Genomic DNA, 27,006 nt, shown 5'->3' with positions numbered 1-27,006 from the left:
CTGGCATACTTATTTCTAGGTTAAATAGATGCTAAAATTTAAGAGTAAACAAATTTCAAGTTGCCTGAAGAATGTTTTTTGGATTTATTTTTTTGCAAATGTTATGGGTTGCGCAGTAGCGAAATACCCCCAACCCCCCAGCCAGACTTAGGATTCTGGTTTCACTAGTTAATAAACTATACATTTTTAATTATCCTAGCTTGCCCAAAATATGTTCTCTAAATATGTCGTCAGCTCTTAGGCTAAAAGGTCTTCATCCAAAGACCTAATTCTAAAACCACAAAGGAACTGCTAATGCTCAGAAGGAATAAAATAAGGATTACAACAGTTCTCTTGACAGGATATATGGCTGTCAAGTGCTACCTGAGCAAGCTCAACCTATATCAAGGAAGTCTTTTCTGTAGACTCTGCGATAAAGATCCTGAAACAGCAGAGCACATAATTTGTCACTGCGAGGCTCTAGATCGCAAGCGACATTTTCTATTTGGGAAAACAATGCTAGAACCGGAGGAACTATGTTCCCATCTTATCAAAAGGTCCTGTACAAGCTAGTGTGGGGTACTAGTATAGGAGACTGGGTGCAGATATAGAAAGGAACCAAGCACAATGGGCCTTACAGGTCGGAGTTTTTCCGGCATAGAACGGCCGTTTAATAATAGAAAAAAGGTCATTGATGAAGACTGGTTTCTCTTCAAGCACATATGCGATCATTTATGTCAACAAAGCTCTAATTCGATCTAAACAAAGTAATCTACTTAGAGATACTTAGAAATTAAATAAATTTTATCGATTCTTAAATTTAAACCAGCTAAAATGTCCAAAAAATGCTGGGAAAATAAACACGTACTCTTCACATATTTCGCCAATCTAATAATACTTTATCTCTATCCGTTGTTATAACACCCCAGAGCCAAGTTTGAGCCATGTAGTTGCAATAAAACGTAAAGATTTAAAAAGTCACGTACGTACATAGACGTCCCACGGGTTTAAACAAACGTAGGTATTTTGGATATAAAATTGTAAAATAAATTATAGAGGTAATGTAATACATCTGTAGCGTTTCTTAGAGATTGTCCTTTTTCTAAATATCTTAACAAAATCTGCAAGTTTCTTTAAAGATAATTCTTGGTTTTGTTATACAGGGTGGTCCGAACTGTATTCCGGAAACTTTGGCAGTATATTCTGCAGTTAATAAGTTCGTATAAATATACGTCCTAAAATGCTTAGTTTTGGAGATACAGGGTGTAGAAGTTTTATTTTTATTTCGATTTTTTTTCAAATAATTTCTGTAGTAACGTCAATATTTGGATGAAAATTGGCGTCTGGGAGTTTTTTGACATGAGAAATTTGATTTTGATATCATAGGACATTTTCCATAGGACCCGAGTTAAGACGCTCCAAGATCGTTACCACTTTTCCTCTAGTGTATCATGGCCGTGTCACGGTTTTCAATTTTTACACCCATCGTCCGTAAAGAAATTTCAAAATAATTAATAATAATAGATAAATAAAAAAAAATAAAAATAGTAATTACCATTAATAAATAAGTCCTGGAATGTGAGGGGATAACAGTTAGCCAATCGAAGTGCCACTCAGTTAGCCTTCAATGGGTACTAGGTCCTGCCTACTGCCAAAAATTGTACCAGCATAAGCAAAGCCATTTTAAAGCCAGTTATCGTTGGGTATCTCTTAACGTTCGGATATACACTTGCGTGCATAGAAATCGCCCCAAGGCAAAATTTTAAAGTTAACTATATATTTTTTACAATCTATTTGTCAGATTAAGAAAAAATACATGCTGTTAGAAAGACAATTTCATATTCTTTGAAAAAATATTAGAGATATTAATTTGTATTTTGGTTTCTTTGAATTAAAATTATTAAATTAATGCATGAAACAAATTATCGTTTTTTATTACTAAGAGGTATGTTATTATTTATTCATTTATTTACGGACAATTAACTAAACTAAATTTTCAACAATGGGTATGACCCCCTCTTGCTCTGACAACATCTCTCATACGATTTGGCATAGATTCGATCAAATTTGATATTGTTTCTTGCGGGATGTTAAGCCCTCTTCCTCTACTGCAACAATGAGCTCTGGGATAGAAGTTGGGGCTCTTCGTCTAGTACGAATTCTTCGTTTTAGCTCATCCCATAAATGTTCTATCGGGTTTAAGTCTGGACTGCATGCTGGCCATTCCATAACCCGAAATCCGACTTCCCCGAAATGTAATCGTGTACGATTCTTGATGTGTGTGCCTTCGCATTGTCATGCATAAAAGTGAATTCGTTTCGAATGTAGTCGACGTAAGGTACCACATGAACTGCTAAAATCTCCTCAATATACCTAGCACCACTTAAACCTCCTCTCCCGTGCCGACGGTCGCCCCAACAGATGAAAACTGGGTCGGTTCGCGCAGTCATAGAAATTGCATCCCAGATCATGCAGGAACCACCTTCATTAAGCAATCCGCTCCTCAATGCAGCATTCTGCGAATCGCTCACCTGGCCTCCGGTACACTTTTCTTCTTTGGTCGCTACCATAGAGGCATATTCTGATCTCATCTGAGAATAAAACAGATTCCCATTGTTCTAGTGTCCAATTCAGATGTTCCAGTGCAAAGCGCAGGCGTGCTTGACGATGAGCTGGGGTAAGTTTTGGACCAATTGCGGGTGTTTTGGGGGTCATGTTACTTTCCTTCAATCTTGGCCTTACTGTCCACTGACTAATAGTCACTCCTCGTGTTTCACGGAGCTGTTGTTGCACCTGAATAGCATTTAGACGCCGATTTCTTAACATTGTTGACACAATAAAGCGGTCATCACGATCCGTTGTATATCTCTTTCCACCAGTTCCAGGTCGACTACGAAAGGATCTATCTCCTCATATCGTTCACACACTCTTCGAACCGCTCCGCATGTCATATGCAGTTGCCGAGCTACAGCTCTCTGTTTAAGTCCATTTTCGATTAAAGCGATTACTTGGGCGGCTTTTTCCGGTGATGTATGCATTAAATTGTAACACTAATCAAACAATGAATCACAACTAATCAAAGAATAAAAGAACAATGTGAAAAATTCGATTACAAAGTAAGTAATTGCAATATTTGACAAGTTTTTTATTCTTATTGTCACCACAACACAAATACCTTTTATTTGTTTACCCGTTGGTACGCATATAAACTATAAGTACCCTGAATAATTATAAATTATTACCTTATATTAAAGCGTGTTAAATTGTCTTTGAAACAGCTCATATTTTTTACTTGCCATGATAAATAGATTCTAAAAGACACAGTTAAAACCAAAAGTTCACAGTGGGCCGATTTCTATGCACGTAAGTTTATTTTCAGTTCCCGGTTGATTTTGTTAACGTTTAAACATATCGGATCTAATTTGAAAAAAAATACATAAAAAAGCGATATTTAATCTTTTCCTGGAGATGATTGATATGAATATAATATGATGTACGAACGAAAAGGTAAAGAACTTAAAAGAATGTTCGTCTAAAGACTTCATATGGCGTGCCGTGATAAGAAATATTTTAATTAGAAATTTATGATCTAACAAAAAAAAAACTTCAAAGTTTTTATATTTTTGGAATAAAAAGAATCAAGGAATTACTTTAATACTTTTTTGGTAACGTATTTAAAATATATTATTTTATAAAATATATTTGTTCACATTAATTTTATATGTTCTCAATATACGTACCAAATATTTAAATCAAAATGTAAGGAAACATCTTAATTGTATTTGAAGGGTCCAGGGGAAAACATGATAAGCGCCATTTCACTAATTTTATAGGAGAGCAAATGGCTGGTGGTTATCAACTTCTTTTCGTGTATTCTATATTTCTACTAGGCATATATCATAGGATTTAACAACTTATTGCCCTGCAGAGGTTATATATTTGTAAGCACCGGTGAAACCTACTATAATATTATAAAATCCTTAAATTAAGAAATTAACGCCTATCAAGTTATTCCCCTGGACCTTTCACTTATACATGTGAGATTTAGCCCTTTATACTTTAGGGAATGACTCTAGATATCATGTAACGGGAGATTGATAGGTTCAGAGAAATACTACGCTCGATATAGCTAGTTGGTACGCAAATCTAGAACAGGCAATTGAGAATGTCGGGTCGCTCTTAAGCAATCCTGAGTTCTACAAGGGTATAAAGGAGTTATTTATTATTATAAAGAAAATCCAGTATTTTATTTGAAAAATACGTACTACATTCTGATATCAGAAGTAGGATCGGTCTACTAACAAACTACCACAAAGTACCAACAATCTTTTGCATAATCTCACATTAAGAAAGCATACGATTTAATAAAAATGATTAAATGTTTTATTTTACTTTTTAACAAGTTTCTTTAATTCTAATATTTTAATATTTCTCAATATATTTTTTTTAGTTTTTCTGACAACAATATAAAGTTACTTTATAAAATTAAAGAATGTTTTATGGCCTTTATCTAAAAACTAATTTGTAGTTTGCATGAAGCTGATTACAAGCAAAAATATATTAATGCTATAACTTATAACAGATAGTCACGGATCAAATAGCTGAGTCATGTCTAAGAGAAATAAAAAAATAGTTAATAAATGCATGTTATCCAATAATCAAACGAGTAATATTTATTTAAAAAAAAATTATAGGTCTAAAATAAGCTTAAATATATTTTTTAAAATTAATTCTATTTATAATGTCACTAAGTTCATTGTTTTCTCTGATTCTCTTTTATTGAACACGCTTTGGAGTAACATACTCTGAAATAAAACACGCGAAATACTCATTAGATGTTCTTTTATTTAATTTTAAATTATTTGCTTTTACTAGTTTAATCGTTATGAATGAAAAACTACAGTGTATTAAATTTCTGGATGTATCACACACGCGGTAATTCTCGATTAGTATGCATTAGAAAAAAAAACTAGAATAACTATGTTGAAAATTTTATGCACATCATTGTGTTATGTTTATGCACATCATTGTCGTAGATTACGAGTACAATATTTGGCTTAAATTATCGAGAAAAATATTATCTAAACTATAAAAAAGTTGTTTTTTTTGTAAAATACGGTTTTCAAGAAATAGACCTGCCAAAGAGGTATAGATATTATAAAAAACATTTTTATTTTAAATACATTCCTTAATTTTCGCAGATTTAGGTTCCCTGAATAATTGACAATTTTTTTATTAATTATTATCACTGTTTTGAAAATAAAAATTGGGGGAAAAATGTGTCTGCCAAAAAAAAATAATGAACGATATACACGGTTGTCTGAACTGTACTCTGAATCAGAATTCAGATTATAAAAACAAGTAAAAAAAGTTCGTCTAAATGTCGTAAAAAAAGTTCGTATAAAGTATGTCCTAAAGGTGCGTACACACCGGCTCGACTGCGCCGCCCCGCGCTGCGTAAATCATTTTTTTAACATATACTTTTGTGCGCGCTAAAAAAATACACTTCAAAAGTACATGTTAAAAAAATGTTTCGCGCGGTGGGGCGCAGAGCAGAGCAGCCGGTGTGAACGCACCTTAACATGCTGCGTTTCGAAGATACAGGGTGTAAAAGTTTCATTTTTATTTCGATTTTCTCCATATAATTTCTGAAGTAACGTCAATATTTGGATAAAAATTGGTGTCTGGGAGTTTTTTGATACGAAAAATTTGTATGAACTTTTCGTCCGTACCTCTATAAAACTACTGACTAAAAAATATTATACATTTACGACGTTTTCTGCGTAAAAGGGTGTTTTCCAACATGTTTATTTTTTGTCAATAATGACGAGTATTGACTATTTCCATTCCAAATATCTTGAGAAAAGTTGCTCGTAGCGATTTTTATCAAGAGACATTTTTTACGTAAAATATCATGGAAATGTATATTTTTTCACTCAGTAGTTTTATACGGGTACGGACAAAAAAGTATTACTCTTCAGAACAATTAAACACATGCAGGTAGCGCCCCCTACAAAAAAGAGTCATATTGACATAAAAATCAAATTTCTTATGCCACAAAACTCGCAGACACCAATTTTCATCCAAATATATCGCCGTTACTTCAGAAGTTATTTGGAAAATATCGAAATAAAAATGATATTTCTACACCCTGTATCTCCGAAATGAAAAAAATCATTTTAGGACATACATTTATATGAACTTTTTTGCTTATAAAAATTACTTTGTAATTATATCTACAGAATATGTTGCCGAAGTTTCCGGAATACAGTTCGGACCACCCTGTACATTTTACCAATTCAACTGAATAAAATAGCAAAATAAAAACACTAAATCACCACAATACACCAAAACACTTTTACTTTTACACTGGACGCGCGTTTCGCTAACCATGTTAGCATCATCAGCAGATGATTATAAACTAAAGTACAATCTAAAAGTTGAGCGTTTATATACTCGCTCAGTGGGCACCGAGTGGGCGTGGCAAAATCTAGCCAACCGAGTCAGAGCCCACTGAGCGTAACAGTTAGATTTCCGCCACTAGAGTAGTAGGAACAAAAAACTTGAAGGAATTGACTCTTTCTAATTAATTTATCAACTCTGAAGGAGAATATCCATTACACTCAGCTACATTCCTAATGTAATCTCTTTCTATTTCATATCTTTCGTAAGATATGATACGAAAGATATGAAATAGAAAGAGATTACATTAGGAATGTAGCTGAGTGTAATGGATATTCTCCTTCACAGTTGATAAATTAATTAGAAAACGTAGGTATAGGTTAATGATTTCTGAAAATTCGACTTTTCAAGTGGAGAAAGATACGTCAAAATATTTTTCAATACCGTTTGATAGAGAGTTATCCCGTGGTCTAAAAGGAATTTTTAAGAATGTCAATTATAAACTTGTGTATAGTGCTAATAATAAATTAGAACAATTATTAGGTAATCCAAAAGATAAAACAGCTCCACTGGAAAGGTCGGTATTTATGAAATTTCTTGTAAAGATTGTAATCAGAAATATGTTGGGCAAACTAGAAGATCAATATTAACTAGATTTAAAGAACATTTAGCACAGATAAGATATGGTAGACCGGATAAATCTTGCGTTGCCGAACATATTGTTGATAAAGAACATTGTATAGATCTTAATAATTTGAAATTAATTAAACAAGTCTGAAATTACAGGCAATTAGATGCATATGAAAGCATCAGAATTAATAAATGTAAAGATAGTATGAACAGAGACAACGGTCCAATTCCTTCGAGTTCTTTGTTCCTACTAGTCTAGTAGCTGAAATCTAACTGTTACGCTCAGTGGGCTCTGACTCGGTTGGATAGATTTTGCCACGCCCAATCGGTGCCCACTGAGTGAGTATATTAACGCTCAACTTGTAGATCGTACTTTAGTTTATAATCATCTGCTGATGATGCTAACATGGTTAGAGAAACGCGCGTCCAGTGTAAAAGTAAACGTGTTTTGGTGTATTGTGGTGATTTAGTGTTTTTATTTTGCTGTGTAACACCAAAGGTTCCAACCCTCAACTGTAATGAATAAAATAGACCAAATAATACAGAATATTATTGCACTGGTATTTACTTAAGGATTTAATCAAGTAAATTGATTCTCGTTATCTCCATTCCCAACACCTAACTGGAAATAAAAACTCTCTCTCTCTCTCTCTCTCTCTCTAAATTGTTTTAGTTTTTTTTCTACTTTAATTTTACAATAAATTTAGGCCTTTGAACTTTTTTCTGAATGAACACTTTAATTGCTAAAAAGAATACAACAGCTGATGAATTAGTGTCATTATCAGTGAGAACTCAAACACCGAGGAGATTATATTGTTACGTTTTTCGTCGGTTCCGTGTGGATGGGTAGTAAGTCTAATTTATTTAAACACAATTTATTTTACACTAAGTAACAAAACAATAACGATAAAACTACTTAAATAACTATTTAACACTTATTTACTATTTATCTAAAAGGAATTTATTTTGAATTTAGCGCCGTAAAACTGTACGCGTAGACCGGTTGTTACCGTCCTCCTTTGCACAGGCCTCGGGTTATATACCCACAGCTAAACAGTTCTCGAATAGTCCATTAGATCATTAGGTGCATAGAGAAGGTTTAGAATGCTCTCGTATGTACGACTCTATTCCAGTGGAACTCGATTGTTCTCGAACGTTCTATGAATCATTACGGCGTCTATTCTTTAATGCGATATTAAGGTCATATGGGGGCGGGACATATTAGTCAGGTTAGGCTGAGTCCATACGGGTCCGCAACAATATGGAGATCATTATATGTTAACATGGGAGCAAAATCTCGAAAGGTTTGTTAGAGACGATATACCTCGAGATATTAAAGACAATTGTCATAAAAGTCACCACAGAAGTTTTTAAATCTATTTTAGATTGCTCACTCATGTCACACTATACACACACTGTTCCTTCATGGTTGTAGGTTGGATGATACGATGAGGATATCTCGTGAGTAAGAGTCGATTTAGATACTCGTTAATAAGTTTTGCTGGTGGATCACTTTTGTGGTTGTCTTGTCCAGCCCAGTACAGGTCATACAAAAGTTGCGGCGGCACTCCCCACTACAACGAAGTCTATATTTGTCCTTTTCCGAGATGGTTTTTTGGCACAAATCACACTTAAAATCTGCCATTTGGAAGTGTAAAGGAACAGCAAAATCGGAAAATATTAAATTAAACAAGACAGTATAGTTCAATAATAAAAACAGTGTCAATGTCAACGAAGCTAGGTCACGTTTAAAAAAAATATCTATATAAAAATAATTATATAAAATAAAGCAGAAACGCACGTTCAGCGAAAACTAGCGAACTGAATCGGGTCGGGTCAAGACCGAATAACTACACACGACAAATCCAAACAAAACAAAACAAAACAAACGTTCAATACCGGCGGTCCACAAACGAAACGAAAGCACGACCGTCTCGTATGACTGTTCGATCTGAACTGAGTTGGGGGTGAAAACTGGGTCGGTTCGCGCAGTCATAGAAATTGCATCCCAGATCATGCAGGAACCGTCCATAAGCAATCCGCTCCTCAATGCAGCATTCTGCGAATCGCTCACCTGGCCTCCGGTACACTTTTCTTCTTTGGTCGCTACCATAGAGGCCGAACATATTGTTGATAAAGAACATTATATAGATCTTAATAATTTAAAATTAATTAAACAAGTCTCAAATTACAGGCAATTAGATGCATATGAAAGCATCAGAATTAATAAATGTAAAGATAGTATAAACAGAGTCAACGGTCCAATTCCTTCAAGTTCTTTGTTCCTACTACTCTAGTGGTGGAAATCTAACTGTTACGCTCAGTGGGCTCTGACTCGGTTGGCTAGATTTTGCCACGCCCACTCGGTGCCCACTGAGCGAGTATATAAACGCTCAACTTTTAGATTGTACCTTAGTTTATAATCATCTGCTGATGATGCTAACATGGTTAGCGAAACGCGCGTCCAGTGTAAAAGTAAAAGTGTTTTGGTGTATTGTGGTACTGTAAGTTTGGTCATAGTTCTAGCAAAAAAGAGATTTTTATTCTAAATTCTTTATATTTTTAATTATACTTGGCTATAGTTAGAATCCTTACAGCTTAAAGTTGCAACCAAAAACATCTAAATAAATTAATAATTTATCAATGTTCTGTCTCTCCTTTAGTTAGATATCTTTCATTCAGTTGAAACTTTAATATAAAAGGTATAAATAAAGTAATATTCATAAATAGAGAAGAATTTTAACAAAAAGATAATGCACGCCAAACATGCATGTACTTCATACTAAGCGTGTACAGTTTTTTAATTTATAACATGTTAATTTGTATTCAAAAATAGAATGATCTATATATATCTAATGGCCGGAGGTTATTCCCTTTATATATTATCTAGCATATTAAATATTTCATGAATGCTATTTATAGACTAAACTGTAGAGCCACTAGCATATATGGGTTAAAAACATATATCAATTCAAAAATTTACTTCCTTTATTGAAATAACAAGAAAAGTTTTCACGTAATAAATCAATTTTTTGATATGTTGAAATAATTGAAAATTATTAAAAGTTTTTAGGGTTCCGTATCTGAAAGACAAAAAAAGGAAACACTTATAAGATAACTTTATTGTCCGTCAGTCTGTCTGTCAAGACCCTTTATCTTGGAAATGCGTGGAGCTATGGAATTGAAATTAAAGCCATACCGTACTGGCAACTCTTACTTTTGGGTTGGTATTTACATGTGTGGGAAGTAAATCGCATAGGAATCTTATTAAGACGGAGTGGGAGAAATGCAACGGTGTGCCGTTGCGGCGTTGCCACATTTCTCTGGTACGCCTTTCCCTATCAAATAAAGTAAAATCACTATCGTAAACCGCTTATTTTTAACAGATTTTTTTTTCAAACAGATAATTAGATAAAATTAGATATGCTTCTGAGCATCTGAAATGGAATTATAAGGATATCGTTAAGGTGTCTATTTTTTTATAACAAGAAAACATCAGTAATCGCGATAATTTAAAAACTCAACTTTTTAACACATAACACGCCATAACTCAAGAACCACTTTAGATATTGAAACTATTTTTATTTTGAAGTTCAGGATCTTTTACAAGATGTTTAAATAAGAATAATTGGACAGGCTTGTTTTTTTTTCAAAAACACATTTACTTTTAGTGCATAGCAATTTTCAGCAATCGTGTAACTTTTTAGAATAGATAGAAATATATATACTCAATTATTTCTAATGGATTTCGAGACATCGATTTTTGACTTCAGAGTTCTAATAGCGCGACCACTGTCAAACACCAACTCATTTCCACTTATTTTTACCAAACGTACAAGTGTTTCTAATCTGCACTTAAAAATTTACAAGCTATAGGGAAAATTACAATGACTCGTTAACAAATTAAGTACCACAAGACGTAATTAAATCGTGAAGCTGAACGCATGATATACACCCACCTTTACCTAGAATTTTAAGTACTGATTGGGTCGACCGGTCGACCGTGACGAATCTGCTATATCCCCTTCCATGTATCTTAGCAATCTTCACAGTCTCTCGATTTATTTCATATGTTTGGCAACGTTATTACTGTTCTCTCTTTGTTCAGTACATTATAAACGCATTCTAATTTTCTTACATACGGAAATCTCAACCCAAAACTAACCTTTACCAGCCCTTAGTATACTCAAGTCTACAGTCCTTTGAAGCTGTGAAAAAATAAAACTTCTAAGTTAACGGAAAAAAAGATACAGTGGTTTATGCCGCAAAAAAACGTATATTTCGACGCTCTCAAGGGAATCAAAATTTATAGGGTATTTTCCGATGACCTCGAACTATGAAATATGGCCAAGTAATACCTTCTTATACTACCAAGTATAGGAAAAAAATCTAAAAACTATACATTTGTACTTAAATCATAAAAATATAGTCTTTTTTAAAGTACGTAATCAATCATCGAGGTTAACCAACGGTATGAGGGGTGAATTTAGATTTTTTTATCAATCTTGTCATAGGGATGACTGATTGACCAGATAATCTGAAATGATTGAGACCAATCGATTTGACAGTTGCAGTCATTTGTTCTTTACATTTTTGTTTACATTTTGATTGAAGCATTTTCTATACAGTTAACATAGTTACATACGACACGGAGTATTGTAGCTAAACGATTAGATTTTTACAAATTGTAAGTTTTGGGTTCGTTGAAGGACTATTAGAGCTACAATTTAAAAATATTTTTACAAGATACAGACTGTCCCAAATAAATAAAAAATATCAAAGTTGTATTTTTTTAAATGGAACATCCTGTATATTATTACATTGTTAGTTTCTACGATTAAAATAAAGGTAAATTTAATAAAGGTTTATTATATTTAAACCTTACCGTTTTTGAAATATTTTCAATTTTGTGAAATTGCAGTCAAAATTTTAAGGCTTCATTTCTCCAAGGGTATCAAAGTTTTTAATACTAAATATTTACTGAAGTTTATTTATTGATCAGTTATTGTGTTGCAATAATAAATATTATACTACCTTATACAGAGTGTCTAAAATTTATATTATGATATGGAACACCCTGTATATTTTATGAGAATCAGATGCACAATTTAATTGTCTATCAAATTGTATTATACCATTTTTTACCTATCGCTTCAAGTTTCCGTAGAAAATGCATTTTATTGTAATTTTAAATTTATTTATCAATATACCCATGGAATACTGACATTTTAGATTATTTTTAAAGCAGTACCAAATTTTTAAAGAGTACAGATACTAATATTGTCGATATAGTTTGTTTATTTCATTAAAAAATAAAAAAACTGTTTAAATATTTGTTAAAGAGGACCAATTAATATAATTCCAGTATTTAAATTACATTAATTGACTGTTTGCCTTTATTAATAATAATTGCTCCAAATACTAAAAAACTGAATTTTTTATATGTTTTAGACATTGTGGTAAAAAGTAACACCTCAAAAATGATATTTCATTTTTTAACAAATGTTTATTTATAACAACAGAGACATTCATTTTTATAACTTATTATTATATTGATTTTTGATTCAAATCCACATTTATTTATTAGAATAATTTATTAAGGAGCATAATTAAGTATGTAATTAATTAGTATTTCCATAACTAGTAATTAACTAGTATTTCCATATTAACGATATGGTGAAGTGGGATACCACCTGACACAAATGCTGTCTGGACACGGGTGCTTCCGAAAATACCTCTATAAGATGCGGCGGGCAAGCTCTGAATCATGTTTATTTTGTGGTCAAATAGACGACGTTGAACATGTGTTCTCCTGTCCAAGATGGAAGGATGAGAGAGATCATTTTAAGAAGGAGAGTGGACTGGATTTCACTGAAACGAACTTAATGAGAAGCCTTGAGGGAGGTGAATTATTATGGGAAACAGTAAATAAATGTATAAATAATATACTAAGTAAAAAAGAGGAACAACGCCACATGGCGTAGGCAGCCCCCACGTCGAAGTAATGCGTAAGCGGTTCCGGCGTGGTGTGCTTACTTGAACGAGGAGGGTTTTTTTAGCTGGTAGGAATCCGGCACTACCCAGTTATGGGTGTCTTATGGAAGATTTTTTCCCTCCTCATCGCAAAAAAAAAATAATTAGTATTTGGGCGGAAATAATGGTGGTATATTTAATTAATAATATACTCTTTTATAAAGATTTAAATAGTTTTCTTTTTGCATACAAATGGGCTAGTAATATTATCATTTTGCTAAAAACGATAATATTACTAGCCTGTACATTTTGTACATTTGTTGCTTAATCTAAAATGTCAATATTCCATGGGTATATATGAGGTCTAAATTATAAGAAAATGCATTTTCTACGAAAACTTGAAGGGATAGGTAAAAAATAGGTAAAAAATACAATTTGATAGACAATTAAATTATGCATCTGATTCTCCTAAAATATACAGGGCGTTCCATTTAAATTAAACAAGTTATTGCCGTTTAAAGCTAGTAATTATTTAAAATAAAATTTTAGACACTATGTATGAGGTAGTATTATTTTTATTATTGCAACACAATACTGATCAATAAATAAACTTCAGTAAATATTTAGTATTTAAAACTTTGATATCCTTGGAGAAATGAAGCCTTAAAACTTACTGCAATTTCACAAAATTGAAAATATTTCAAAAACGGTAAGGTTTAAGTGTAATAAACTATAATCAAATTTGCCTTTATTTTAATCGTAGAAACTAAAAATGTAATAATATACAGGGTGTTCCATTTAAAAAAATACAACTTTGATATTTTTTATTTATTTGGGACATTCTGTATCTTGTAAAAATATTTTTAAATTGTAGCTCTAATAGTCCTTCAACGAACCCAAAACTTATAATTTGTAAAAATCTAATCATGTAGCTACAATACTTCCTGTCGTATGTGGTGAATAACTCTGTATATTGCAATATCTTTCTATATTTGAATATGCTTTTTCAAATTAAGTTTCAAATCAGTATTTTATAACAATCATTACCTCCGAAAACTAAAAAGTACTTTCGATATAGAATCAGCTCTCTGCGAAGTACCCTTGCTTTCATCCCCATCACTTTTCTTCTCAGTACTGTGACTGCGATTCTTGAAAGCAGCCCTTTGGCAGCTGCGGTCAGTACTGTGTCCGAAAATTCTGCAGCGCTATGTGCTCTTCTACGAATCTTTTGCGTTTGTTGCTCGATCTGGAGGTGCGTTCTTGGTACCATCTTCGTGGCCAATCACTGGAGATTCTTTTTCGTCCTGTTCTTTCTTGTTTATCGATTGGTACAAGTTAAACATGGTGTATTTCCGGAATGGAGATTTTATGAGAAAGTTGGTAATTATTGACTCAAAGTTAAATGTTTTTTTAAGCATAAATTTACACTGAAAGTGCCACTCGCTTAAAAACCTTTGATATAGGTATAAAATTAATTTTATATTTTTTGTGTTGATCTATACAGGGTGCTACAAATTCGAGGTACGAGCATTGGTAACTCGGTAACCGTATTAGATACGAACATGGTTAAATTGGGGCAAAGTTGCCGCTTTGGGATGTTCACCAAAATGCCATCAAAAAAGTTTTAAAAATATCAAGGATTGCTGAGTTTTTTGGAAAAAACGGATATTTTTGAAAATCAATTTTATTTTTTCCTGTCGTTACTATTTAGAAAACCGTTTGATGACGTCAAGTAATTCGACAGGTCCAAATTTTACAAAAAAGTGAAATCAACACATCTCGACGGTTGCAATAAAGAGTACAAAATGCATTCGAAAGTATAAGAAGTTCTATTCAAAAGCTATAAATAAAATTGAACAAAAAATAAATTTGTGCAATAGAGAGGGTGGTAACCCTTCCGAACATGTAGACTATGTAAAGCTTTAGAAACTAATTTGTAGAAGTTAATTTATTCATAATAACTACGATAAATATTATGTAAATTATTAGATCGCACACTGAGAATTTCAAATTCACAATAAGAAAAATTAAAAATAATATCTTTAAATTGCTGATCTGGATATTATTTATTTGAATCTTTCAATTGGCTCAATTTTCCTTATTCAATTTTAATTAGCACTGATCAAAATTGTTGCGATGAATATAATCAGATTAAACAGTTTAAAAAACACAGTCGAGGTTGAAATTTTTTAAATAATAATTAAATAGTTTTGTTGTTGTTCCCGGTACCCAAAACAAAAAAAGTATTAAGTGTGGCATATCATTGTACTCAGGAGACTGAGTTCTTTCAAAATCTGAAATAAAAAATGCAGGTCCGTATTTAAAAAAATTAAGTTGGCCTCTGTATCTCACAAATTATCAGCTGATTTGAAAATCTAAAAATACTATTAGATAGTCCTAATAAAGTGGCAGAATGTTCAATTAGTTTTTTGATTTTCTAAAAAGTAACGACAGGAAAAAATAAAATTAGTTTTCAAAAAAATCCCTTTTTTCCAAAAAACTCAGCAATCCTTGAAATTTTTAAAACTTTTTTGATGGCATCTTGGTGAAAAGCCCAAGGCGCAACTTTGCCCCAATTTAATCATCTTCGTATCTATTACGGTTTCCGAGATACCAATGCTCGTACCTCGAATTTGTAGCACCCTGTATACACTCAGATGCAGAAAAAACGCAATGGAGAAATGTTTCGTCAAATTTAAAATGTTTTTTGTAAATGTACTCAAAAAAGCTTTAGTTTTTGGCTTATTGTACAGGGTTAATCGAGGGGTTGTTTTTTCCCTTAAATTTAAAACACTCTGTGCAATAATTTTGTAAAATTACATATATATTCTAATACAGGGTCGCTTTTATGTATGTCAATGTACCACATACCAACAACCGTTTCCGACGCGACGGTTTCCGAGTTATATTGACTTTTAAAAATATCACTTAAACAATTTGATTTAATTAATTTCGATATGTTCAGTTTCATTTAACGATGCCATTCTGCCGAAACTGTTATACTTAATAATATTTGACATTAGTTCTCAAGTTAGCATTTATAGATGTATAAAATGAGAGTATAGTAAGTCTGGAAATGTCAAAATTTTCGTTTAACATTTTAATTCTTCAATTTATGTACAGGGTGTCGCACTAAGAATAGCTCTCGGCTGTATCTCGGAAAGTATTAGCCGTAGGGGCTGCGGAAAAAAAAATTATAACTAAAAAGGCTATGGGAAATTGCTGGAAATTATTTTAAAGTTTGTAGAGCAACCGCTAGGGGGCGTAACTGTAACAAAAATAAGAAAATGGATTTTTTACACAATTTTGCCTAGATAAGGTATACTATAAGTAATAGCTTCATAATCTTCAGTAAATTTTGAATATTTTTTGATCAAGCCATTTTCCCCTATCTACCAAAATAAAGTGGTGGGGGAAGGTTAGATCTGTTTTTATTTAAATATTAATAACTCAGGACTGGGTGATCGGAATCCAACAAGCTAGGGCTCGTTTAAAAGAGCGTTTCTTACTCTATATTGTACCATATAAAAATAATATTAAGCTTTTGAACGTAGACGCTAGGGGGCGTTGTCTTACAATTTAACAAATATTGCGCGTTTTTTCAAAAAAATGAAATGCAATAGTATATGTAATTTTAGCTGATAGTAAAGAGTAGTAAAAGCTTAAAAAGTCAGCAAAAACCGCTTCTTGATATCTTCTTTCAAACCGAAGATATTAGCAAAATTATAATAAATACCAAAAATAAGCCCTTAATTACCTTATTTTTACAACACGGAATCAGTAGCCCTCTTAATTATGCCCATTCTAACAAAAAAATAAGATAGAAACAGTTAGTTTATTTTAAATTCGACGAAATACCAGAATACCATAATACCAGAGGTATTAATATCTAATAAGTAAGATAACAGTGAACAAGAAACGATGATTCAGTCATGGTAGGCTTTAGAAAAAGTTGCTTTTGACGTAATAGTATAAACGTCAAATTGTTATTAGATCAACATTTTGATAGTCTTATCAGCGTTTTTTTTATCTTTTAATTGCTTTTTCAAAATGCCTTTATTATTTGAAATAGTTGAAGTTGTTGGCATTTTGAAAAAGCAATTAAAAAATAAAAAACGCTGATAAGACTATCAAAATGTTGATCTAATAACAATTTGACATTTATACTATTACGTCAAAAGCAACTTTTTTCCAAAGCCTACCATGACTTCACCGGATCATCGTTTCTTGTTCACTGTTATTAATATCTTAATTATTAGATATTAATACCTCTGGTATTATGGTATTTCGTCGATTTTAAAATAAACTAACTGTTTCTATCTTATTTTTTTGTTAGAATGGGCATAATTAAGAGGGCTACGGATACCGTGTTGTAAAAATAAGGTAATTAAGGGCTTATTTTTTGGTAGTTATTATAATTTTGCTAATATCTTTGTTTGAAAGAAGATATCAAGATGCGGTTTTCGCTGACTTTTTAAGCTTTTACTACTCTTTACAATCAGCTAAAATTGCATATACTATTGCACTTAATTTTTTTGAAAAAACGCGCAATGTTTGTTAAATTGTAAGACAACGCTCCCTAACGTCTACGTTCAAAAGCATATTATTATTGTTTATATGGTACAATATAGAGTAAGAAACACTCTTTTAAACGAGCCCTTGCTTGTTGGATTCCGATCATCCAGTCCAGTGTTATTAATATTCAAATAAAAACAGATCTAACCTTCCCCCACCACTTTATTTTGGTAGATAGGGGAAAATGGATCTAACAAAAAATATTCAAAATTTACTGAAAATTATGAAGCTGTTATTTATAGTACAGCTTATCTAGTCAAAATTGTGTAAAAACTCCATTTTCTTATTTTTTGTTGCAGTTGCGCCCCCTAGCGGTCGTTCTACAAACTTGAAAATAATTTCCACCAATTTCTCATAACCTCTTTAGTTACAAATATATTTTCCGCAGCCGCTACGGCTAATACTTTCCGAGATACAGCCGAGAGCTATTCTTAGTGGGACACCCTGTACATTGTGTATTAAGGTTATTATTTAAAATTGAAGGAAGAATTGAAATATGCAATAATATACAGGGAGTTTCTTTTAAAAAAAAGTTTGATGTGACACAACTTTATGACCGACCCTGTATACTTAAATTTACTAGTAGCTAATAGGAATTTAAAAAGCCATTACAACAGTATCACAGTTTCGGCAGAAAGGCATCATTAAATCATACTAAACAGATCGAAATTAATTAAATCGAATTGTTTAAGTGATATTTTCAAAAGTCAATAACTCGGAAACGGTTGCTTTGAGGTACATTGTGTGTACTTCGATTTTTGTTTAGAATTGAACGAAGAATTGAAATTTGTAATAATATACAGGGAGATCTATTTAAAAAAATGAAACTTTGATGTGCCACGACTTTATGAACGACCCTGTATACTTAAATTTATTACTCGCTGATAGATATTTACAAATCCTATAACTTTTGTATTTAACTTTTTGCGGTACTTCCTATATTTTACCTAATAGTCGACCGTGTCTATACATAAAAGCGACCCTGTATATACAGTGTGACCCACTCAAGACCGGGCACCCTCCATAAAATCTGTGTTTATAGTCCGATTTTGATGATTTTTTTTTCAAATATAAAGTTTCAAAAAATGTACTTTAGGGCTCAATGTCATGTTATTTCACAAAAAACAAGGCCTACTTAATAAAGTTTTTGTGGTGAAAAATTTGCAAAATCATATTAGCGATTTTTTTTCAAAAAATTTGAGTACACCCTACATTCGGCATCCCCAAAACAGTTCTATACCAAATTTCGTTTAAAAAATATTAATTATTAATAATTCTGCAGTTAAATTAAATAATTCCCTATTTTTGCCAATTTAACGATGAGTTATCACGTAACCCTTGAAAAAAACAATCCACAACAATGGGTTTTATTAGCTGTCAATTCTTGCAGCGTAGAATTGAATATTAATTTAATAGCACGCAGAAAAGTGTTGTATCAAGAAATATTATTTGCATTATGGAACAATTAAATATTAGGGATAAAATTGAAATTATTCGTTTAGTGGGTGATAACTATCTTCAAGCAGGAGAAGCTGCCAGAGAATTTAACAACAGACATCCCGACAGACCTGCAGTAAGTAGAAGCACGGTTCAACGAATAAATAGAGTTTTTAATGAAACTGGTTGTGTGTCAAAATACTTACTAAAAAACAGAAGGCCGGAACATCGAATAAATAGGCGGAATGAGGAAATATTAGAATATTTTCGTAACAATCCTCGTGCAAGCATTAGAGGCGCCAGTGTTGATTTGGATATACCAAGGGAAAATATTAGGAGATGTTTGCGAACTAATAAAGTTAAACCCTTTAAACCAAAGATTTTACACACTTTGGAAAACGGAGATGATGTTAGACGATTAGAATTCTGCTTATGGGCTCAAGCAGAGTATTTAAATAATAGAAATTTCTTAAAAGAAATTTTATTTAGTGATGAGGCAACATTTAGTACAAACGGAGTAGTATCCTCTCAAAATTCGCGATTCTGGGCAGTCGAAAACCCTGAATGGGTGATCAATACAAGAAGACAGTATTCTCAGAAATTAAATGTGTGGTGTGGCATACTTGATGATAGAATCATTGGTCCATATTTTTTTGAGAGAAATTTGAATAGTCCAACGTTTTTGAATTTTCTGATTAATGACTTTTGGGATGCAATACATAATTTACCATGCCAAACCCGTTTGAATTTAAAATTTCAATTGGACGGATCACCTGTGCATAACGCGGCAGTTGTCAGGGAATGGTTAAATGAAAATTTTGAAAATAAGTGGATAGGTCGAAATAGCCCGCTAATTGAGTGGCCACCGAGATCCCCGGACCTAACACCCCTTGATTTCGTTCTTTGGGGTTTCTTAAAGCAACAAGTTTACAAGTCTAGACCTCAATTTGTAGATGAATTACGTATTAGAATTACAGAGGCTTCTGCAAATATTACACCACAGCGGCTTAGGAATGTAACTGTTAATCTAAGAAAAAGATGCGACAAATGTATTGAACTGAATGGATGGCTGGTAGAAGCAACTAGAATTATTTGAATATGTTTAACTTATTATTCGGTTATTGTGTTGCTTGTAGTATTTTTATCATTGTTTGTAATAAAACTCGTTGTCGTGGATTGTTTTTTTCAAGGGTTACTTGATAACTCATCGTTAAATTGGCAAAAATAGGGAATTATTTAATTTAACTGCAGAATTATTAATAATTAATATTTTTAAACGAAATTTGGTACAGAACTGTTTTGGGGGATGCCGAATGTAGGGGTGTACTCAAATTTTTTGAAAAAAAATCGCTAATTTTTAAGATTAAGATTTTATGGAGGGTGCCCGGTCTTGAGTGGGTCACACTGTTATGTTACTGTTTGTTGATATTTAAATTAGTAGAGATTTTAATATTGTACAATGGTATTTATAATTGTAAAAATATTTCTAAATATGTAGTTTATTATATTATTTCAAGTAAAATATTTTGTTTTTATAGTTATTTCGCTTGAATAGTTAGAGTTGAAAATTCAAAAAAATATAAAAATATTCAAAAAAATCAACGTTCTTAAATATAGTAATACACCTCCAACTTTTTAGACACAGGTTAGCAAAATTATTTCACACACGAGAAACAATTCTTTTAGGGTCTTTAACTCAACATTACTATTCCGAACACCGAACAACGACTGAAACAAGTTATTGTTTTCTAGGGCTTTATTTAATCTTGTTTGCGGTGAAATGATTTAATTTGTGTCAATTTGGTTTCTCTGAACAAAGGGAAAAGGTGAAACCCCTCTGTGGCTTCTTTATATAGGGCGTATAAAAAATTATTTACAATAGTAACAACATAGAGTAATAATGCAAGTAATAATATTGTTAAGTTTTTCGTCGGTTCCGTGTGGATAGAAAGTCACAATTTATTTAAACACAATTTATTTAACACTAATTAACAAAAACAATAATGATAAAAGACTTAAAGAACTATTTACAAACAATTTATAACTATTTATCTAGAAAGAATTTATTTTGAATGTAGCGCGGCGATTGTAACTGTACGCGTCGACCGGTTGTTTTTCTCTCTCATCCTCAGGCTTCAGGCGCCGGCTTATATATGAGCGAAACAGACAATCCAGATTTGTCTCGAAAATTCTTAGCGGTATTCTTCGTCTCACCAGCTTCTTATTCGTTCTCGAACATCGCCGGGCGTATGAGTCATAGCCGAGTGGCCAGGCCTAAGGCCGAGTTCACACGGGTCCGCAACAATATATTTTTCTAAATTAATATTTACCGAGCGTCCTACGAAGAATGGCTCTCGACTGTATCTCGGAAATTATTAGCCGTAGGGCCTGCAGAATAAAAAATATTATCAAAGATGGCATTAGAATTTGCTGAAAATTATTTACAAGTTCCTAGAACGGCCGCTACTAAGATCAACTGCAATGGCTAATAATAATATAGAATTTTTAGAAAATTTTGCATAGAAAATTTCAGATTTTTTTTTGTTTGAAACATTTTTACATATACCTTCTAAAATAAAATGGTCGGAGAAGGTTAGATCTGTTTATATTTAAATGGCAATAACTCGGAACTAAGTAATCAGAATCCTACAAACTATAACATAGTTTCCTATTAACTAACAACATCTTACTAACAAATAAATAAGAAAAAATACTATGTACGTCTAGGTCTTCAAATTTTTAAATAATAATTAATATATTCTAATTATAATTAAAATAACAAACGCCACAAAAGGATAGAATTATGCGATTCCAATGAAAAAAATATATTATTCATTTTACTAAGGATTTTTGAAAAAATATATAAAATGTTGATCGTAAACTGTTAAGTTGTGAGAAAATAAATTATTGCATCAAGTCTTATAAAGTATTGTGCTTTTCCACATATAGTTCTTTTGCAATTAATTTAAGAGTTTCATTTTAAAAATCTTCTTTATTTTAAAGAGAAATCATCTAATTCTTTTTCCAGTTCAAGAAGAGAAAAATTAATACTCAAAATAAACGAAATAGAAAATAATAAAATAAAGAGAATCCAATTTATCTTTATAAAGACTTAAAATACTAAATTATACATTAGTCTATGATGACAGAAAGACAAAGTGTATTTCCCCAATGAAAGCAATATACCGGGTGCGTCTCAAAAGTGGCTCACCCCTATAACTGTTCTGTTTTTAGTTAAAAAACGAGATTTGGTATGTTAGTATATGACATAAATATGATTGATTGGATTGATTGACGCATTCAATTGTTTTCGGTCACTTCCGGTTTAACCGGAAATGAAAACAACTTTTGATTTTTAAATGGCACCCCCAGGATTTTTTTACTTTATTCGATAGAAGATTTCACTCTGAATAGAATGACATATCATATGTTTACTTTTGACATTTTTGCATATACAGTTTATTCGAAATTATAACTTGCGGTTCGTAACAAAAATTTGACTTGAAATACCAAGTGTGTGGTATCAAATTATTCGTAAAAAAATGCTTTTTCTAAATACGATTTGAGCATTTTCTAACTGGCCAAAAAAAAGGCACTAAAAACATTAGACCATCAAATCTATTTTTCCAAAGCTCCTTGAGGTTGAAGAAATTTGGTTTTTCGGGTTATTCGGCCGTCGTCGCGCGTCCGTTAGAATTGCTTCCTAACGTTTCGCTAGCACGAGTGGCTAGCATCTTCAAAGGTGTGCTTGCTCCTACTACTCACACTAGACTGATGCGGCTTCGTAGCTCCGCGTCGGCGTAGCGCATATTTATGCGTCGGCGGAGGGGGCGTGGATTGTTCCGGTGGTGGTTCTTCCGGAACTTGTCTACTTCCCTGTGCTGCTACCTTGGTCCTAGATATAGCTGGATGCCAAATTCTGTTTAGGTAGAAAGTTTCTTCCTTCCTGTTGAAATTATTTGGATGTTTGTGAATTTCAACAGCTTCCCTGACCAGACGAGGATGCTATCCAGATGTCGCACAGTGCTTCGAACATATGGCTCTAGAGGACAAAAATCCAAAACTTCTCTTTTATTGTAAGCAATTTATTCAAACTCGGTTTATTTGACACAAATGATGAGTACTCTCATTGTACTAAATGATGATGTTCTGAGTCCCACGTTTATGAAAAAAAAATCTTATAAATAATAATAATGTTGGAGCTGTGTTCCATCTAAGCAAATAATAAGTTATAGTATGAAAACGGTGTAAGTATTAAATAAATTCCTGTGATAAAAAAAATTGAAATAACATCAGAACATGATTCCTACAATATAAGCCTAATATAAGATAAAAAGGTTTTTCTTTAATGAAAAAAGAAACATTAATGCTATATTTAATTAAAAAAAACTTAAGATACTATAAATTTACTTTAGGACAACAAATGCATAGATCGTAACTACTCTGATTCAGGAGAATCACTGCTGACAGAATCTTCCAAATTTATAGTATCCAAATCACAGGTAGATGAAGTATCCTCACATATAAGATATTTCTGTACATCATTTTCTAATATGTTACTTTTTCGCGTTGTTACTGTTCATTTTGTCGGTATGAGGGGTTCGGATGTTAATAGTTACCTCTTTAATAGACCATATTCATATATTATTTTTTCCTTTTCTTGGGCATGAGATTTTATAATAAATTGAAAGATGGACACTTTTTTATGCGACGTTTCGCTCCAACATAGTGGACTTTTTCAGGCACAAGTGGTGTCTCATTTGACTGGAAGGTTCATCAATATCTAATAAGAACATGAGTTCTTGTCCTTATGATCAAGCCAAGTATTAGCCAGATCGGCATTGCTTATCAATTTTACTCCATCTGAAAAGTATTATAAAATAAAGTTCGTCGCAAGCAGACGCAAGTGAACTATACAAAAATTAAAAGTGTATGAATATGGCAACAAAAATATTCAATAAATACGATATGTTTTGATATGTTTTTTTAAATGCCTTTTTGAAGTTTGAAAACGTAAAATTTTTATACCCATTTAAGAATCATCTTAAAAAATAAATAAAAACTAAACAATCACGAACTTGTTTAGAAATAAATTTAAAGTACATACCTTGTTTAACAATATCCATAGTGGCTTTCAATTAAGTACGTACCCGTTTAAGTCCGTAATATACAGAATTACTATGAATGTTATTCTTTTCACTGATGAGATAATGATCGCAAAATTTATTTTTAGTGAAAATATTTGCTAACAAAAACGCTGTTTATGAAAAATAATATACAGGATGGTTGAACATTGCTATAAGTATAAAATTATATATTCAGATATTAGTAAATTTTAACTTATTTTTTGATTTTTGTCCATGGGACGAAGCACTGTGTGTCGTGGCAATGACTTGGGTGTCTTCGAACTGGATTTTGTGGTCACCATCTCTTACAGCATGTTCTGCTACGGCCGACTTGTCTGTTTGCCCTAACCTGCAGCTTCTCTTGTGTTCCGTAAGTCTCATTTCAACTGAGCGTTTGGTAGTTCCAATATATACGCTACCGCAGTAACAAGGTATACGGTAGATCCCTGCAGAGGATAATGGTTCCCTTTAGTCTTTGGCTGGTCTCAAGCACTCCTTTATTTTCCGGGTAGGTTTGTATATTGTTTTGATGTTAAGTTTCTTGAGAACTTTACCAATCCTATCGGTGACCTGGGAAACATATGGAAGAAAGGCCTTATTAACGGTGTTTTTCTGTTCATTGACATCAAGTGTCCTCTGCCTAGGTGCCAGGGCCGCCTTTATTTCTCTCTCTAATGGATATAATTATTCATTAGCACGAAAGGCTTTATTTAAGTGGCTTAGATCTTCTTGGACGTGATCCTTAGCACAAATTCGCCTTGCCCTATTTGCTAATGTTCCGATAATCCCTTGTTTTTAGCATGGATGGTGATTTGACATTTCGTGCAAGTACAGGTCTGTATGAGTGGGTTTTCGATACACCGTGTGATTCAAATAGTCTCCATTTCTCTTGACAAGCACATAGAGGAAGGCCAGTTGGTTGTTTTCTTCGGTTTCCATGGTAAATTTTATGCTCGGGCTCTGTGTATTCAGGTGATGAAGGAAGTCATCTAGGCTGTCTCGTCCATGTTTCCAAACAACAAATGTATCCTCCACCCGGCCGCAGAAGGAAACTCTAGCGCTTTTTCTTCAAATCTCTCCATAAAGAAATTAGCAATTATTGGGCTGATTGGGCTGCCCATTGCGACACCCTCTGTTTGTTCGTAATAATTGCGGTTCCATAAGAAATAATAGTCAGGCACACTCGGAAGAGCTCCGCGATGTCAGGTGGGAATGATTCCTTAGTGAGATCCATTGACTCGCCTAGGGGTATTCTCGTGAATAGGGATACCAACAGGGATAACCTCCGTGAGGTTATCTGTTTTTTAACATAGCCATGGCACTCTAGATTTACTTACTCACATTGCTTAGATCTCGGGTAAATAAGCAAATCAAGATAATTCAACAAATACAACAAATATCTTAATTCAACAAATACAACAAATAAGTCCTTAAATAAATTATGACACTTACCTCCAAATTTTAGGATAAAAAAATATATAGGTAATTTAATTATTTTAAGTTACGTTATCTTTAACAAAAAAGTGAAGCTGTTTTATCAGCTGATTAATATTTTTATCTTGCTTTATAGCATTTAATTACTTCAGTTTAATTCAACAATAATTCATACATTTGCAAAAATATTTGTTTTTATTTGGCATTTTTTTCAAGAATTCGAGATAACATACACCAAATTATGTTTTTAATATAATAACAAATATAAATCTTACACGTTTATCTGTAGATTTTTAAAAAGAAAAAAATATAAGGAAGTTGTTATCATAAATTGTTAAGTTATGAGAAGATTTTTTTTACTATCAACCTTAATAAAATATTCTTTTCCATAGTTTTAAATAATATTGCATGCATAATTTAATAAACTTGCTCTAAGAAAAGTCTGATACTTTTTACATCTCAGAAAATGACACATTAATCTTCGAAATAAAGACGTAAAAAGTAATACAATATCGACCATGTTTTATTTTTAAAGATTTATCTTACTAAATGATATATTTGTTTTTGTTGACAGAAAGATAAATACTTTCTAGTAGTTTCTAGTTTATTTTCTTAGATAAACAATATATTCATATTTTCTTGATTTAATTTTATTTTTATCTATAAACGAATTCACCATCAAAATATATACCAAAATACTTTACTTTTAACACAGAACGCGCATTTTACCATCGTCAGCAGATTATTAAAACTAGTTTAAAAACTAGCGTCCAGTGTTTCAAGTAAAATGTTTTGGTGTACTGTGGTGAACTGTAATATGAACCTAATCAATAAAATATGAGAGTGTTATCTCAACATGAGACTGTTATGTCTTATACTAGTGAGTCAAAGAAATAATTTATATATTTTCATTTATTTTAAATCTCGTTAAAAGCTGATTAGTATAAAATAGTATTCATCCAATATTTAAAAAAAATATAAATATTTAGTAATAATAATTATAAAAAAATCCTTTGTAATACTCCTCTTTAACGCTCTAATTTTACAGCTATTATAGTTCTAAATTTAGTTTATAAAATAGTTCCTTAAACTTGATTTGCTTAGTTAATTAATGAGATTCCTTAAAAACCGCGCTAGCATACCAAAAAGACGACAAAAAGTTAGAGCTTGAATAGGAATTTCCTTTGCTACAAGTGGATTTCAAGGAATTTTGCATTCGTGTCAAGAAAACAATTTTGGTTTAATGTATATTCAGCTAAATGAGAAGAACATTATTAGATTTTGAATTACAGATTAAAAAAACTGTTGATATTGAATATTTTTGTTTAAAAGTAAAAAATATTTGAGATAAATTATTGAACGTTTTTAATTTGTTAATTATTAATAAATTTTAAATGAATACGGTTATATTATTTGTATATACAGGGTGGTCCGAACTGTATTCCGGAAA

At 32.1% G+C, this 27,006-nt stretch overlaps 1 pseudogene; it reads right to left on the bottom strand.

Annotated features, from left to right (window-relative positions):
• Nucleotides 1–20,709, bottom strand: part of LOC115888675 — a 49,189-nt pseudogene extending 28,480 nt beyond the window's left edge.
• Nucleotides 20,710–27,006: the final 6,297 nt, after the last annotated feature.

The sequence above is a fragment of the Sitophilus oryzae genome, unplaced genomic scaffold (genome assembly GCF_002938485.1).
Source record: "Sitophilus oryzae breed Bouriz unplaced genomic scaffold, Soryzae_2.0 scaffold_1167_pilon_pilon, whole genome shotgun sequence".
NCBI lineage: Eukaryota > Metazoa > Arthropoda > Insecta > Coleoptera > Curculionidae > Sitophilus > Sitophilus oryzae.
This window is presented reverse-complemented; position numbering and strand designations above follow the sequence as displayed.